Source organism: Mustela putorius, unplaced genomic scaffold, assembly GCF_011764305.1.
Source record: "Mustela putorius furo isolate JIRA1106 unplaced genomic scaffold, ASM1176430v1.1 tig00000129_pilon_pilon_pilon, whole genome shotgun sequence".
NCBI classification, from domain to species: Eukaryota; Metazoa; Chordata; class Mammalia; order Carnivora; family Mustelidae; genus Mustela; species Mustela putorius.
Window position 1 is genome coordinate 41,534,891 of NW_025421290.1, and position 13,302 is coordinate 41,548,192.

The window sequence follows — 13,302 nt, forward strand, 5'->3', positions numbered from 1 at the left end:
TCTCTGGCTCAGATGTCACTTCCTCAGAAAAACCTTCTGGGGCACCTGGGTGGCTCAGTGGGTTAAGCCGCTGCCTTCGGCTCAGGTCATGATCTCAGGGTCCTGGGATCGAGTCCCACATCGGGCTCTCTGCTCGGCAGGGAGCCTGCTTCCCTCTCTCTCTCTCTCTCTCTCTGGCTGCCTCTCCATCTACTTGTGATTTCTCTCTGTCAAATTAATAAATAAAATCTTTAAAAAAAAAAAAAAAAAGAAAAGAAAAACCTTCTGTAGTCAATCTACCTATGTGAGACCCTATTCCCTTTTTATCACATTGCCCACTTACTCATTCAGTCAGCAAACATTTACTGGGCACCTACTATGTACCAATCATTATTACTGTAGGCACAATCATTACCTTATCCCTTTGTTTATTTATTAACAGTCTATCTTGAGGGTAAAAATCTTGTCTTTACGTTCATCCACAAAAACCTAGAACTTAAAATTGTGCCCTCAAATAAACTGTTCGACACGAAGTACTAAAACGCTTCCACATCAATATGGGAAAAAGCATAGCACTGAGCAAAAAGCATAAAATTAGAAGGTAGAGGTGCCTAAATTCAAACCCTGGGATCATCATTTAGTTGACACCTGAGCAATTCTACTAAGTTCCCAGCAAAATGGAGAAAATTCCTCTCCTGCCTAACTCACAAGATTATTATGAGGATCAAAGGACAGAATCTATTAGAAACCCCTGCAAATGCTAAACATTTAAAACTGGTAGCAAATCAACAGTTAATAGTCATGAGACAGTCATTCAATCAGTAAGAATATCCTAGGGCCCTACTATAAGGGTAAGTATTAATGAAAATTAAAATGTATATCAAAATGTAAATTTAAAATGTATAACATAAAATGAGATTAGAATATAGTTAGTTCTTTAATAAACTGAAGGAGAATACTTTTTCCCCTATAAGTACCATTTGGACATGCTTTACAAACTTTCAGACAAAAAGTCAGTCACCTTTACCAGCTCCTGATCCCAGGATATTAAAAGAATGTCTACTGGTTACTTTTTTAAAACAAGCCTTTCAAATGCCAATTTAGAAAAAATTTAGACCATCTTTACACCCCTGAATGCCAATCCCCAACACAGAAATGTTGAGTTTTCTGGTAAAATTTATGAAGTTATTAATTCCAACCCCTTTTACTGACTTCATCTAAACCCAAATGCAGTCTCGTTACTTTGAGGCGGACTGTGTGTGTGTGTATGTGTGTGTGTGTGTGTGTGTGTGTGTGTCTGTGTCTGTGTGTTTGCACACACACATGTGCAATGAAAAAAAAGTAAGATCCAATTTACATTTTTTATAAGGGCAGCTTCAGAGTCAATGCACAGGGCTGCCAACAGGAGGAAACAGAGTAATCATACTGAGGTCCTACACACAGGGCTGGCAGCCTGAGCACACACCGGGACAGTCGACTCAAACAAGCCACATACCTGGCAGGAGTTTACCAAGCAACCCATCATCTCCCATAACCCTACCATGCAATCACAGAGAAACTGACTAAAAGGGGTACTGCTGGGGCACCCGGGTGGCTCAGTGGGTTAAGCATCTGCCTTCAACTTGGGTGAGGATCCCAGAATCCTGGGATTGAGCCCCGCATCGGATTCTCTGCTCAGTGGGGAGCCTGCTTCTCCCTCTCTCTCTCTGCCTGCTGCTCCGCCTACTTGTGATCTCTCTGTCAAATAAATAAATTAAATCTTTGAAAAAAGAAAAAAAGGAGGAGGAATAATAATGTGAACTGTGCTCCTAAAATAATAAAGTCAGGAAGAAAATATAAAAATGAGGAAAAGTACATGGGAAAAGCTCCTGGGAGCTAAGAAAGAGATGCAGGTTGAGAGGGATGAAGGCAGACGATCGATACCCTACACATAAGAAGCACTCACAGAGGTACAGATCTCAGGACACATACGCACACACACACACACATACACATATACATAATTATATTTGGTAATTTTTATTATACATTGAAAGTGTCTCAAAACTGCTTCCTTACAAGTTATCTTAATGATGGCCACCTACTCCCAGTTTGGGGACAGGGAGCAGCAGCAGTCATATTCACACTATTCACAAAGTCCTCAATAACCACCAGTACTTGTATGAGAATAAGTACAAATAAAATCAAGGACATCTAGAAGCTTCTACCTTGACTTAATTTAAATAGACAATGTCTAAACCTATCTTTCAATTAAGTAATACCCCTTATGAACAGAGGCTCCTGGGAGGCTCAGTCTGTTAAGCATCTGCCTTCAGCTCGGGCTGTGATCCCGGCATCCTGGGAGCAGGAAGCCTGCTTCTCCCTCTCCCTCTCCCTCTGCCTGCTGCTCCGCCTGCTTTGCTCTCTCTGTCAAATAAATAAATAAAATATTTTAAAATTATACATATGTTTATCAATGATAGTTACTACTTAGTAACTTAGTAAATCAGCTTACTGTTTATTAATATTAAATTTAAATGCACGTGATAAACCAATTACTATGTTAAAATGTTATAAATATTTTTCAGAAAAAAACGGGAAAGATAGATGTCAAAAAAAATTTACATGAGTGATAGGATCACTGGCAAATCTTTTTCTAATTTGTTTTCCTCGTTTCTCCTTAATTATGATATATACCTTATATAAAGGTAAAACACATGTACACACAAAAACCTACACTTTAGTAGATTTTTTCCCCCTCTTTTCGCTGGAACCTATCAAAACTAAATTTCAACTAGAAAATGTGACGTAAGTTTAACATACCTCCAGAACCGAACAAATAGTGAACAACAACGTAAGCTACGCCACAGAATGAAATCATAAGGACCTTGGTAGCACTAAGTAAAAATAAATAGCTGTTCGATTTTTCTATCATACTTACCCCAAAAAAGAAAGTAAGTAAAAGAGACAGGTACTCAGAATTCCGTAAGTTGGATGAAATGCTTGGAGGAAAATTATCAAAACCAACCAAGTTCATGCAACTCAAGAAAAAAAGACTTGAAACTACAGTACAAAATCTTCACAGAAAAAAAGTCCGTTTTAGTGACCATCCAGGCATTTGAGATAAAGAGTTAATCTGAAGAAATGACGGTGACTCTGAAATGTCATTTAAACTAAATAACCAGAATGTGAATGCCCGCATTTAACCAAATTTACTTTTCAAAATATGTGCACTTCTCATCTTGTTCACTGACCTCACATCACCTCCGTAAAACCTCTTCAGAAGCAGTTTAACCATATCCTGCAAGTGGGAGGTGTATAAATTTCATTTCCCTAATGGAAACCACCGCTCACCTACTCACTGGGTAAACGGATAGAAATCCAGTATTAATTTTCGAAGTCATCAAATACTGTGCATTCTAAAAGAAGAAAACCGTGTGGTATTAGGAGGCAGAAAAGGGGAGCTTCAACTTCTTCCAAAATGTTTTATAATCTCAAACAAATATGGCAGAAGGTTAAGATTTGATGATGCTAGAAGGTATTATATAATTCTCTATCCTTTCTCGTCTACTCAAAATATTTTTAAAGTAAACAGAGTAATAAGGTTTAATATCTATAAGTCAACACAACACTCTTCCTCTTAGTATACTTATATTGATTAAAACACACACACACCCCATCTCAATATCCTACCAGCCCAACCTGTGACATTTTACCACCCAAAGAAGCCACTGTTGAAATGAACACCAAACAACCCCTAATATTTAGTTTGCTCCTTTGCAAAGCATGAATTCAGAAAAATTACCATACGATGGAATGAAAAAAATTCAAAATTATTTATGCAATGATGCCAAAGTAGTCATAAGTCCCGAGATGTTGCATCCATTTCAAAAATGAAAATAATAGGTTTACGTCTCAAAATAGCATACTTCCAGAACAGACAGTCCTAATCTCCCACAGGAAAACATGGGCTCAAGACACCTTACAAAGTGTGCCACCTACTCTTCACACCAGAAAAGTCATTTTTGGAATTAAAGAAAATACATTAATGACACGCTTGAGGCCTTTAAAAAAGCAAACAAATCTGAGGAAAGTTGAGTAGTTAACTTTCCTCTCACTGAAAGAACCAGAATCACATTCGTATGTTCCTGACCCCATGGGCAAAGGCACGGAGTGGAAATGGCTGTCATACACAGGAAACAGATGGGGGGCGGATAATGCAACTAGATCATCAACTGCCCCCCCTTCCCGTCACTAGAATGTAAGATGCATTCCGTTAATAACGAAACAAACTAGAAAAGCGGAAGTTCACCGCTGACGCAGGACTTGAACGCCTGAAGGAACATGCTACAAGCTCCACATGTTGGTTAGAGCTAAATGACAAAGTTTCAGCTACGTGTTTCCTGACTCTCAAAAATGACTGTGACACTTGCCACAGCCTCCACGACAGCCAAGACCCAGCTTCTCTACACTTCACCAACCAAGTCCCCTGACCTGAGGTGCAATTATTTGCTCTCTTCGAAGAACAAGTATTTAAGTACACACACCTTCTTTTAAAGTTAATCCCAGTGTAGTTAACATACTGTGATACTAGCTTCAAGTGTAGCGTACAGGATTCACCAGCATACACCGGCTCATCAAGGTAAGAGCAGCCCTGATCCCCATCACCGGTCTCACCCGTCCCTCCACACACCTGCCTCCGGAAGCCAGCAGGTTGCTCTCTATAGCTAAGAGTCTGTTTCTTAGTTTGCCTCTTTTTTTCCCTTTGCTTGTATGTTTTGCTTATTAAATTCCACATGTGAGTAAGATCCTACGGTATTTGTCTCCTCTGATTTTTTTTTAATATTTTATTTATTTATTTGTCAGAGAGAGAGATGATGAGAGAGGGAACACAAGCAGGGGGAGTGGCAGAGGGAGAAGCAGGCCTCCTGCTGAGTAAGGAAGCCCAATGCGGGGCTCGATCCCAGAACCCCGGAATCATGACCTGAGCTGAAGGTAGACGACTGAGCCCACCCAGGCACCCCATCTCTCACTTAGCACTATACTCTCTAAATCCATCCACGTCATGGCAGATGGCAGGATTTCATTCTTTTATACGACTGAGGAATATTTCATTGTGTACATATACTTCTTTATCCATTCATCAGTCGATGACTTCTGCCTCCTATCTTGGCTACTGTAAATAACGCTGCAGTAAATGTAGGTGCATGTATCTTTTCAAATTTGTGTTTTCATATTCTCCAGGTAATACCCAGCAATGGAATCGATGGATCATATGCTAATTCTATTTTTAATTTATGAGGAAGCTCCATACTGTTTTCTAGAGTGGCTTGAAAACAGGTTGCCAGTTTGCATTCCCACAAACAGTGCATGAGGGTTCCTGTTCCCCACATCCTTGCCAACACTTGTTTGTGGTTTTGATTTCAGTCATTCTGACAAGTGTGAGGTGAGATCTCATTGTGGTTTTGATTTGAAATTCCCTGATGCTGAGTGATGTTGAGCATCTTTTCATGTGTCTGTTGGCCATCTGGATGTCTTCTTTGGAGAAATGTCTATGTCTTCTACCCATTTTTAATTGGATTATTTGGGGGGGTTTTTGGTGTTAAGTTGTGTAAATTTTTTTATATATTTTGGATACTAACCTTTTATCAGGTATGTCATTTACAAACATCTTCTCCCATTCGGTAGGCGTCTTTTAGTTTTATTGACTATTTCCTCTGCTGTATAATTCAAACATTCTTAAATAGCAACTGGGTAGAAGGCTCTGAGTTTCAAAAAGTTGCAGAGCTCCAAAGATCCCAATGGCATACTTTCCCCTCAACAAGCTTACAACCCAATTCATGGTAAAGGACATGTAAATACAGCAATAATAAGAGCCAAAGTGTTGGCCTGTACAACCTCAAGAAATGGCAAAAGGACATAAAGCTTCTAAGATCAACTCAGTGGGATCAAAGAAGCGTAACAAATAAGTTTCCAATGGGCAAAAAAGACAGAGGCAAAGCAACTGGGCGGGGGGGTGGACAGAGAATAAAGACAGAAAAGGCTGTAATGCACATAGTGTGGGAGTAAACAAAGACTATAAACCACGGAGACACATTTTAAATATTAAACATACGAAGAAACACTTAAGCTCTAAAGATTGCGTGGAAATTTTCCCTAAGAGCCACCGGAGACAGACTGGCTTTCCTACTGATTCAGTGTCTCATCTAGCTTTGGCCTCAGAGCCAGGGAGCCAGATGCCTCCCTCAACACCATCGCTGGCACCCACGGATTTGTGTGGGATCGATCACCACGAGATGACAATCTCGTCATCCTCACAGTGTCAGCTATGGGTCCTGGGCATGTCACTTGGAATTGCTGTCCTGTGAATGCTCACCTTCAAGTACAGAGAAGCACTCAGATGAACTCAGAATGACTTGCAATTCTATCAGGTCGCCGAAGTAGCAGTATTTTTTTTTTTAAATCTATGTTGCTGCTAATGCCTTATGAAATTTTTGTTATGTTCATTGTACAAGACTGTACTGTAGCAGAGTGAGCGAGTGTGTTTGGTTTCCCCTCCCAGCTTTACTGAAATCTAATTGACATAAAATTGTATTAGCTTAAGGTGTACAATGTAATGATTTGATAGGTGTATATATTACAAAATGATCAGCACAATAATTTTAGTTAACACCCATCACCTCACACAGCTACAAAGAAATATTTATTATTGCAAAAGAAAATGCAACACATCTAATGATGAATCTGAAAATGTAATAGTACAAAAATAGATCAGAACTTTCGAATAGTGCCTACATTGGAAAACAATAATCTTCAACAAATTAGTCTAAAGAACGAAAATTACATTTCAGTTCTTTAATTCCATTTAAGCCATAAGCCTTTCAAGAAAAAAAAAAAAAGTTAATCTATGTGAGAAATTTTCACATCTTCTAAAGCACAGAAAGCAAACTCTGCTAGCTCAGATGGTAGAAGTGCCTCATAGTGCCCCTAAGTGAGGTGTTCAAACAAGATGTAATAGTGGCTTCCATATTTAAAAGCCTACCTGGACAAAAGAAAGGCTGAATACTGTACATGGCAAATATGCCAACCAAGCACCACTAACAACCAAATGCCAAGAAAGTAGTTCACTGGCTGGTACCAACTGGGAAGGCAAGGAGAAGGGACCGAGGGGTTGGTGGTGGAAAGCTGGAACCACTCCACAAAGTTTTCAAACAACCTGCAAAGGAGCTTCGACTGCACTGTAGGCAATGAGGAGCTAGGGAAGGTTTACGAGGACCCATCACAATCAGAAACAAACATGCCATGATGTACGTGTGCCACACCACACACATGCATACACATATTTTTTTTTCCTTTCCCCCTCAAAATCATCAACAGTAATGTGGAAGAGAGCCCAAAAGAGGAAGGCACTGAATAAGGAAATCCTGGCAACAAGGTGTTGCAACTTCCTAGGTGAGAGATGACTGGGGCTGGAACCGGGGAGAAGGATTAGAGAAATGAAGGAATCTGAAAGAGATATGGACATAGAACTCACACCACCCGGAAAACAATTAGATGTGACAACTGGGAAAATGGAACTGAGGTCAAAATAAGAAATTGCACCACCACAAAAGGAACACCTACACTATTCTCAAAAAGTAGTATTTTTATCAAAGTTACATTAAGTGATCTTTGAAGTTATTAGTATTTATCTTCAACATGCTCTGAAATCATCCATTAGCCACACAGAGACCAGTTTAAGAAACACTCAGCTCTAGAAGGGCATTTTGAAATGTGTCGGTCTAGTTCCCCTTGAAAATCTATAAGTAGTTTAAATTTATCAAAAGATACAAGATAATCTACAAAAAAAAGTCCCAAAAATAGAACCAGCTCAAGATTCTCCACAACGTGTAACATTTGTTCAATGAATTTCATAATAGGATCTAAGCTTCATGCTCTTAATGAGTTTCAGCGCTAACTCATTACCTCACACTGTAAAATATAATAAACCTTTTAAAATGACAGGCAATATATGGTAAATTATTAATAAGACACTGACAACAATTTAGTATACATAAACAGGGGTGCCTGGGTAGCTCAGTGGGTTAAGCGTCTGCCTTTGTTTCAGGTCATGATCCCAGGGTCCTGGGATCGAGTCCTGCATCGGGCTCCCTGCTCAGCGGGGAAGCCTGCTTCTCCCTCTGTCCCTCCCAACTTGTGCACCCACACTCGCTCGCTCACTCACTCTCACAAATAAATAAATAAACAAACATTTTAAATAAAGCATATATAGGATTAAGGCTTATACAAGAACAAAAATGATTTAACATTTTAGAAAAAAATTATACCATTTTTATAATACCACCTTCTTTATCCAGCCTTGAGGGTATAATCAACAAATAAAATTGGGGCACCTGGGTGGCTCAGTCAGTTAAGCACCCGACCCTCGGTTTTGGTTCAAGATCTCATGGGTCAAGAAATGGAGCCCTGTGTCAGACTTCACACTCAGCAAGGAGTTTGCTCAAGATTGTCTCTCCCTCTCCTTTTGCACCTTTCCCCACCCACGCGCTCGCACTCTCTCCCTCTCTCTCTCAAATAAGTAAATAAATAACACTTTCAAAAACTGTAAGATATTTACAGTGTACAACAGATGATTTGATACATGTATACACTATGAAATGATTCCTTCCATCTAATTAACACAAATATCACTTCACATATTTACCTCTACAAAAAAACAAACTTTTCAATTGAACAATACACTGTTAATCAATTACAGCCACCTTGTTATACATTAACCGTCAGAACTTATTTGTCTCAAAACTGTAAGTTTATGTCCCATACCACCTTCCTAATACTCAAAATCCGAGTAACTGACCACTTAGATGAAATCTCTTTGTGGACCATGCTGGTCTCTAAAGATTAACAGACTGATCTTGAACTGATAAAAACACAGAAACCCAGGTCAACAATTCAAAGTACAACCATAAATGAACAAACAAGAGACAATATTTGACCAGGCACATAAAAATTAGGTAAAAAGAAGCAGGGTTAAAAAAAAAAAAAAAAAGGGCGCCTGGGTGGCTCAGTGGGTTAAAGCCTCTGCTTTCGGCTCAGGTCATGATCCCAGGGTCCTGGGATCAAGCCCCGCATCGGGCTCTCTGCTCAGCAGGGAGCCTGCTTCCTCCTCTCTCTCTGTCTGCCTCTCTGCCTACTTGTGATCTCTGTCTGTCAAATAAATAAATAAATCTTTAAAAAAAAAAAAAAAAAAAAAAAAACCATGTTTGTTGAGAGCCTCCTAGAAGTCTGACATGGCTCACCAGACACTCTCTCCCTCCACATACTTACTGTAAAATGAGTCTTTCGATAAGTGGGTATAAGCCACATGAAGGCAGAGAGAGCTTGATAACCAGCATTTCTGCAGGTTCTCAAACTGCACCTGGCACACAGTAAATACTCAATAAATGTCTGTTAGATGCATGGACGAATGTATGCATGGCTAGATGGCTAGTGGATGAAGGAACAGCTACTTTTAGCAATAATGGTGGTCTAGCTCATATATACCAAAAGAGACCCTGGCCACTTAGGAGAAAGGGAACAAGAAATGTGCTCCAAGTCACTGTGTTCCCTTCCCCAAATACAGGTTGTCACAGTAGAATGAATAAGGCATGGTCTCCACCATCAGAACTGGATGGGAAGCAAAGTTTCAGATTTACCTTTAGTGGACAAGTTACTACTCTATGACTGAAATGCACAGACTAAATCTCTAATCTTGGAGTTGTAAAAAGGCTTAACTGAAATAACAAATGTAGAGCACATAGCAAACACCAGACACATAATTAGTACTTAATATATATAAATCTCTCCACACATTGGGCCCAGGGAAATGACCCCGGTGCTCATAAAGTCTGGGTCTTTGGGATAAAGTCCAAGGGAGGGGTCCCAGTGAAAGGAATTCTAGTGCAGTCCACAGCAGGACAGCTCTTGAGTCATTTTCAAATGTCAGTCAAAGGCCTGGCTCGTTATATCACGTTGGAGGGAATTAACAATCATAGCATGAGCCTACATAAAATTCGAAGAGGGTACTGGCCTCTGCCATTGCAAGGAAATACAAAACAAAACAACTAGCACATGTTCTGTGACAATTTCACACTTGCCAAAATTAGTATACTTTTCTTCACAATTACGTCAAATCTACTTTATCGACAATATCTGAAGCATACATTGATCCTTGAATAACATGGATTTAAACTGCGCGGATCCACTTATATGCAGATTTTCTTCAATAAATACAAGTACTGTACATGTATTTTCTCTTCCTTATGATTTTCTTATCAATATTCACTTTTCTCTAGTTTAGTTCATTGTAAAACAGTATGTAATACACGTAACATACAATATGTGTTAATTAATTCTTTATGTTAATGGCAAGGACAACAGTAGGCTATTAGTAGTTAAGTTTTTGGGAAGTCGAATCTAATATTCAGATTTTCAACTGTGCAGGGGATCTGCACCCCTAACACCGACATTGTTCAAGAGCCAACTGTATTTTTTTGATTTGGTGAAATTACAGATCATCAAGGATTCATTTCAAGAAAAATTTCCCAAGGCCCTACCCAGCTCCATCTCTAAGAAACCAACATTAGTGCACATTTGGTTATAATTATGCCCTTGTGTATTCTCTCTTTCATACTTCCATTAACATCATATCATACGGTACAGCCCAATTATAAAACATGACTAATATCCTCAAACTTTGTATCCATAATTGAAAATGTAAAGCATTTTTTAAAGTTCTAATAGTTTCCTCTTGAGTTAGTAGCAAAATAAATTACAAAATTTGTATATTATCTTTCTAATTATTGCTTATCCATCAGGTGAAGTCCTCTTAATGAGTCAATGAGAAAATTACTTTAACTTTGGAAGGTGCTTTGAGTATATTATTCAACTACAGCGTCAGGAATATGTAAGATGTCGGTTTTCTGCAACATGAATCTGCATCATTTAAATCAAACCTGAATCCAAAATCATTAAATTTAAATATGCAGATGAATTGTTTGCTTTTGGACAAAGGTAATCTTAATCACTGCTGATTATTTTTTAAGATTTGTTTATTTATTTGACAAACAGAGATCACAGGTAGGCAGAGAGGCAGGGAGGTGGGGGGGAAGCAGGCTCCCCGCTGAGCAGAGAGCCCGATGTGGGGCTCCATCCCAGGACCCTGAGATCATGACCTGAGCCGAAGGCAGAGGCTTTAACCCACTGAGCCACCCAGGCGCCCCAATCACTGCTGATTTTAAATGAACATTTTACAAAGGAGTAATAGCTGGGGAGGTGAGAATAACAGAACAAATTAGGATAGAGGGAGACATTCACACCAGAGAAAGCCTCTCAAGTAAGAAAGTTCTTTCTTATAAACAAAAATCAAGGTATCAGTCATCAAGTCCAGAAAGTACACCAATGGGAAAAGAGATTGATAGCACAATATTCTAAGAACTTAAACCAATTTACAAAATCTCTATCTACAAAGTAATAGTCCCTTACAGAAGGTTCCAGTGAATGAATCGACTTTTGGAAAGGAATATGATAGAATTCTGTGAACAGAGGAACTGAAGCTATTTAGAATAGCAGGGGAAGGCACACCCTGTTTTGATTAGAATCAGCCAGAAGCTATGAGAAAAAGGATCTGTGCCCAGTAGAACAAATCCCTGTAGAAATCTGGGACGGTATGTTGGCAGGAACAAAGCAAAAACTTGGGCAGCAAATTCTAGGCTTCACCCATAGGAGCACCAGCAGCTCCATCCACCCCTGCCAGCCTTGACGCCACTGACGTACCGGGAAGCTTTCCGGAGATCGTAATGCAGGCTTCCCTTGCTACTCAAAAGAAGAGTACTCCTAGGAAACGCTTCGTAAGCCGGAACAGCATAAAGCAAAAAAGCAATTACCATTTCATAAAAGCGAAAATCCTCTTTGGATCTCTATCGGTTAGCGAAAACAGGTACTAACACAGGTCTTTTGTGAGAGTGAAATGGCAGAAAGCGCACTTTGCCGTAGTGGAAGAAACCGATCCTGCAACGGTAATCTATCACCTGGGAACCGGATTCTCTTATCGCGGTATAAAATACCTGTCTCCTTGGAAATACAATTCTCATTGTTAACAAGTGATTTTCCAGCAGACATCAACATTCAGGAATTTCTGTTTAAGCGCATCAGATTTCCCAGGGTCTGATCAGTCCCATAACCAGACCACCGGTGCTGATAAACTTCCAAGCTCCTTTGAAAGCAATTTCTACACACAAGAGCACAGTCAGTTATAAATCAGCTTTTGCAAACTATGTGCTCTACATCATTTTAGAACAAAACATGCTTCTGAGTTGCCCGTAGTATACATTCAATTTTACTGGTAACATATCTTAGTACAGACTTACTTCACTTCCAATGCTAATGTCATCTTTCTGCAAATGTCTTTCACTTCATCACAATTAACAAAAAAATGACAATTTTCAATTTTCTCTTAGCTTCGTTTTTTAGTACTAATGAAGCACGTCTGGTATGTTCACCATTGGTGTCTTTTGCCATAAACATCTTTGCAGCTGCAAACATTTTCACCACATCTTCACCTTGTAACTAAGTGACCTTAAGGCAATTTCCATAAAAGATAAAATAACTGGTTGACAGTTTGGTTTCATTTAAGATGAAACAGCTTGGGGCGCCTGGGTGGCTCAGTCGGTTAAGCGGCTGCCTTCAGTTCAGGTCCGGATCTCAGGGTCTTGGGATCAAGCCCCACATCAGGCTCTCTGGTCAGTGGGAGTGTGTTTCTCCCTCTCCCGGCTGCCCCCCTCCCCACTTGTACTCCCTCTCTCTCTCTCAAATAAATAAATAAAATCTTTAAACAAACAGACAAATAAATAAATAAATAAATAAGATAAAACAACTTGTTGACAATTTGGTTTCACTTCTCCATTGAAGAATTAATCCCCTCTGACACAGTTACTGTATTGAAAGCTAGTTATCAGTTTGGTTTCATTTCTCCATTGACAAAGTTCCCATTTTTTATTATCTAAATATTACCCAGCCTTCCTAATGGTCTATACACCAGAAGCCATCGTGGTCTTAAAATAGTGGATGATGACTACATACAACAACATGACAGAAAATACAGTGACAGAGCTTACAAGAGTGGTCAAGTGAGAGCACCATGCTAGACTGAATACCGCACTATACTAGAAAATGACAACACACCATTTACAACAATAACAAAGCCCAGCTGATTACAATATTACATCAGCATTCCTTCCCTGTTTCCCGTACAACTCTGGGCTGTCTCACTAAGGGGCATATGACAATGTGCCAAGAATGAACAAC

The 13,302-nt window shown here is 39.4% G+C and overlaps 1 protein-coding gene across 1 annotated transcript in view; it reads right to left on the reverse strand.

Annotated features, from left to right (window-relative positions):
* The window catches only part of LOC101682383, a 122,698-nt gene that overhangs the window by 52,642 nt on the left and 56,754 nt on the right, over nt 1-13,302 (reverse strand). The window lies entirely within an intron of this gene.